General features: G+C 33.8%; 1 protein-coding gene across 4 annotated transcripts in view; it reads left to right on the top strand.

Moving 5' to 3' along the window:
• The window catches only part of FOXP2 (forkhead box P2), a 711,055-nt gene extending 707,185 nt beyond the window's left edge, over positions 1–3,870 (top strand). For all 4 annotated transcript variants that reach the window (XM_052001611.1, XM_052001612.1, XM_052001613.1 and 1 more), the window contains one exon: positions 1–3,870. This exon is cut by the window's left edge and continues 712 nt beyond it. The gene's annotated coding sequence lies outside the window, so the exon portion shown is untranslated.
• The last annotated feature ends 1,535 nt before the right edge of the window (positions 3,871–5,405 follow it).

The raw sequence follows: 5,405 nt of genomic DNA, 5'->3' as shown, positions 1-5,405 counted from the left end.
GTTGGTGCCACCAACTGTAAATGACATGAGTTAGTTATTACAAACCACAGTAATTAGACTGTTGCAACCATCTAAAAACCTTAGGCTTCCAGTCTGTGCGGTTAGTGTTCAGATGTAAAGTGCAATCCTAAGCTAACATTGTCCGTGCAAGCACCATAGAAACATTTGCATATCTGCATATTATCTTACAACTGTACTCTCTTACCTCCTTGTGATAAAGCTTTGTCTACCTGCAAACACAGTCAAAGGCTACAGCTGCAAACCAAAGCCAACTCTAACAATGGCCAATAGCTCCACGACAGAAGCAGCCACATGCTTTGGTCAGCCTTCTGTAACTTTAATTAGTACAAAGGAACCTTTCCATGAACTACCTGCTGTTTTCTGATGACCTCTGGGATCTTTTCATTTAGCCCTATACAAAGAAACAAATATGACACAACAAAACAAAACAAAACAAGTCAATCCAGTCACAGTCTAATCTTCTGAGGCCAAAAGTCCATCTAAATGCAATGAAGATTTGCTTTCATTTAAGACAGAGGTGAGAACAAAGTCTGCAGTGGAAGTTATGATAGAAAGCAACAAAATGTGGATCACTGACCAAAATGATTATGTACTTGATGCAAATGCAGATTGCATATTGTTATATATAATACATTGTGTTTCTTCCCTTCTTCCTTCCCCTCCCAACCTCCCCCGGTCCTCTTTCAGTCAGTTATTTTCTGTGGTGAATACATGTTGTTAGAAGATGTCTTGTATGGTCTTAATCTTTGTTGTGTACTATTTTTTATAGTCTTAAGTTATAATGAAAAAAAAAAAAGTAGGAACCAAACATAAAAGGTCTAGTAAAGCCAAAAATTAATTTCATATTGATTTTAAAGTGATCTAGCTGAGTTTTTACACTGAAAGCAAAGATTATAGCAATTGTAGTCCATGGTATTTATTTTCAGTCAAACCAAAGTTACATATAATTCTGCCTCTGCTTATACGGGATATTAACACTAACAATACACTCCCTTCAGAAGACTTGCACAGGCCAAATTGTTGGAATGCTGGTTTTCTTGACAACTCCAAACCCAAAAAAAATATGATAATGCGTTATGGTGTAGTTGAAAATAGCATAGTCAGATGTTTGCTTAAAACCTAGAAACTTTACGTGTTGCTTTTCATGTGCTGTGCCAAGTCTTGATAATACTTTCTCCCCCAACCAAGGGACCTCATAACCTGATTATGGTTATTGCTTTACAAACAGTTTTTGACAGAAGGTGGCTGCTAGAGCTTAACATATGTACCAGTTCCATGTGATGGGGCCGGTTCTTGCAAACTAAGCTCATCATTTATTCTTTGCTGGAGTCAGCAAATAGACTTAAAGAGATACACAGTCATCTATCACGCCAAATAAAAGGACATAACGGCTTTCAAAAGGGTTTTCCCACTTACCCAAAAGGCTTTCTGAAAGCTTCTACCTCTGCAAAAAAAAAAAAGAAAAAAAAGGAAAAAAAAAGAAAAAGAAAAAAAAGAAATTAGAACAATTATGGCAGATTGCATGAAATGTGAGAACGTCACAGTAACTGCTACTTTTCATTATGTTTGTCTTTGGGTCATGATCAACAAAAGGGTTACAGTTTCAAAAGAGAGATTGAGATTGTAAAAAAAAAAAAAAGAAAAAAAAAAAAAAGATGGTTTTCAGGCATCTAGAAGTCTAATGTAAGGATTATATGAAAAAGAAAATGGGTCTCTCCAGTACACGTTGACAAGATAATGACGGACTGGATGAAGGTAAACGTGGTAACTGTCCCATCAAGAAGGTGGCCTAAGACTACAATGCTAAAGTATGCATACCTCAGTTACAAAACTTTTGAAAGGAAGTCTCAGCCACAGAATGCATATACCTGTAGAGTTTTGCATGGGTTTTATATAAATACAATTTAAAAGAAAATAGCTGCTTGCACATTATACCAGAAAAACCTCCAAAACTGCAATTGCTTTGAAAATAGATTTTAGGTTTTTTGGAGTTTTCTGAGATGCTTGGTCTGTATTTTGATAATTGTGCATATTATGTAAAAATGTTGGTGGACCCATAAATGACCAGACTTTTTCTAAGAAAAATGTTGCTTTAATGCATTTCATGAATTTTTAATCTTATATCATTGCTTGCTAGTAATAGCAAATCTGCTTTTCTGCATCTGCTTTGCGTAGCTATTGTAAGGCTTTGAACTAATGTATGTATTTATTGCTTGAACTTCTGTGCATACCTTATAAAGCATAATGTCTGACAATTTAAATGGCTCATGTATTCTTGCTTCTATCATAAGCTGATGATGGGGACTATGATCTTTTGTATACAGCAAATTTTAACTGTAGCACAAACATCTGTTTATGTATTGGTGAAATATACCTGTTTTATTTATCTTTTTGAGGTAAACTAATTTTTGATACTTTTCATTACTGTGTACTATGTTCATACCTTGAATTCTCTGACGTTAGAAGTCATGGTTGAGAATTGTAACAGCTGTTATATCCGTTCTGTATTCATGGCTTTCACTGCTGAATAAAATAAAGGACCAAACCTAGGATTTGAAAGAAAACTGTCTACCTCTAACACCAGGGAGTTATCAGATTTTATTTTACATAGTTTTAGTCTACAAAGACACAATTGCTTAAACCTAGTGGGCTTAAGGCTTATATTCTGTGTGGTTGGATTCATGGCGCAATTGTACTGTTTGAAAATCAATTAAAATTTCATGTGAATGTTACAAGTATTTGGTAGAATTACCACTAACTGGGTTTTCGGTTGATAACTCAGATATGGAGACACTATCATCAGCATTCTGTGTCTACAGCTGCTTAACTTCATAAGAATGCATTTCTCTTTGTGATTAGGGACTCAAGAACAGTCAGAATAGAGCTACAGAACTACACTTTAAAATAAACCATCCTGGACTTTAATGTCCCTTGGCAGATTCAGTCACAAAATCCAACAGTCTGTTTTCTAAAGTTCCTCCAGTCATCCGACATTCACATTTTGGAGAATTTATTTTAGGCTTTAGACCATATACACCGATATTAACATGCATTTGGACATTCTAGGTTTCTAAATACCATAAAACTATTAGGAGCAACATGGTTTGCCCTTGTTATTTCACTAGTTCAAGTCAGTGTGAAAGGTCTTTGTCCATACAATTTGGCAAATCTTACTGAGCAAAAAGGATGTACATTTTACTATAGAATTAATGTATGAACAGTGTGTTACTGCTGTTGGTTGTAAAAAATGTATATGAAACATTTCATTCATTTGCTTACATTTCTGAAGTATAAATAAAAAGTCTAATTCTTTTTGACCCATTTATAACCCCTAGGATTTTATTCTTTCGAAGAACATTCTTCCTCACCAAAAGCCCAAATCATAAATTGGTGGATAAATGGCACACGATTTGCTAAAGATCCTTTCCTTGGGATTTGGGGATGCATAAAGTTCAGTTTTAACCTGTGCTACTTTTCAAATATACTTCATTAAAAGCTGCCCCAGAGCCCCAAATTTGCCCTCCCTGTGTAAAGTTCCTGTGAATTCGTTTTAAATAGAATGTGACATTGCAAATATGGAATCGTAAAAGTGCAAGTGTCTTTCTTACTCTTTTAATCTCTCCTTTTCCCCTCCCATTGTCATTTTTCCTGCCCTTAAATGTCATATTATTCCATGATCCCTGACAAAAACAAACATTCATGCCTTTGTTGGGAAACTTCTAAGTTCAAAGGTACCTGATATCAATGAAGGCAAGCATATATGCCAATGAGACCCATAAGATCTATGCTAACAATAAAAAATACCATATGAGATACATGGTACCTCTACCTCCTCCTCCCCCACCCCCCCCCCAAAGAAAAAGGCAATTTAGGACTATTGAAGTAGTAAAGTTTGGTTCACTCTTTTAAAAAAATTTTTTTTGAGTTTACTTTTTTTTTTAATTAAAGCTTTTTATTTTTGAAACATATGCATGGATAATTTTTTCAACACTGACCCTTACAAAACCTTTTGTTCCAAATTTCTCACCACCCTCTCCCCTAGATGGCAATCTGTTTAAACATGTTAAAAATATATGTTAAATACAGTATATGTATACAAATTTATACAACTATCTTGCTGTACAAGAAAAATCAGATCAAAAAGAAAAAAGTGAGGAAGAAAACAAAATGCAAACAACAAAAAGTGAAAATGTGATCCACACTCAGTTCCCACAGTCCTCTCTCTGGGTGTAAAGGACTCTTCATCACAGGATCATTGGAACTGGCCTCAATCATCTCATTGTTGAAAAGAGAGTTTGGCTCATTCTTTAGCTTCTTTCTATATTCCTAAATTTGTTGTAAAGGAAATTAGAAAGAAAATAGGAAGATTGAGTACATTTTTTTTACATATCTTAAAATTTTCTGCCATCATGCTGAGAAAAAATCTAAAAAACTTTCTACTGAATTTTAAATGATTATGAGAAAAATATAAAACTTAAAATAGTCTTTCTTGAACATCAAAAATCCTTTCATTTCCCCAAACTATTGATTAGTACAAATTGTAATAATACCAACTTGTATACCACAGTTGTATTTTCATTCATTAAAGGCTTTTTAATATGATGAATACAGTGCTTAAATGTCTTGCCTTTAAAGTGAAACAGCACATCAGAGGATAAAATTAATAAGTAGAATCAAAATCAGAAACCATTTTTTCAACCTTTATTAATAATATTGTTTGACTAGATGGACCATTTTGTGATTATGAAATATTCAAGTTGGAAACCAGACTGAAAGTACTTGGCCACTAAACTATTTTTAATTGTAAAAAGTAAAACTTGTATCTGGCTTAGTAATAAAAAAAAAAAAAAGAAATACTTAAAACTCTAACAACTTTTAAAAAAAAAAAACTGAACAAAAATGGTAGATCAAATTCTGCTTAATCCCCCAAGCAAAAGCAGCTTTCCCTAGCAATTGAGCAAGTGATAGCTTCAAATATTTTACAAGATGCTCCATAAAAAAAGCATTCTGACATAATATGTTTCAGAAGGAGTTTAGTTATATAGCACATTTCTATGTTTTCCAAAACTTTTTTAAGAGATTTAAAGATACAGTATCGCATAAAGGCAAGTAAACACAATTTGCAAAGAGGAGGCTCAAGTTCAAATCTTAGTTCTTGTCTCTTACCTAAATCTATCTAACTTGAAACAATTTACTTACTAAGCTTTCTGGGCCTGGAGTTCCTAGTCTACAAAGTAGAGAGGCTTAATTAAGTAATTTAAGTGTCCTGGTCCTAAAACCTATTAAATTTTGAAAAATCTTTACTATCAGAAAAAAAAAATCATCGCATCAGAAATGTGAAACTTGAAAGGTGGAAGGGCATATACCACCAGTGCTGGGCCTAA

Source organism: Antechinus flavipes, chromosome 5 (assembly GCF_016432865.1).
Source record: "Antechinus flavipes isolate AdamAnt ecotype Samford, QLD, Australia chromosome 5, AdamAnt_v2, whole genome shotgun sequence".
NCBI classification, from domain to species: Eukaryota; Metazoa; Chordata; class Mammalia; order Dasyuromorphia; family Dasyuridae; genus Antechinus; species Antechinus flavipes.
Note: the sequence above shows the minus strand (reverse complement) of the source record. Positions and strands in the feature narration are given on the sequence as shown.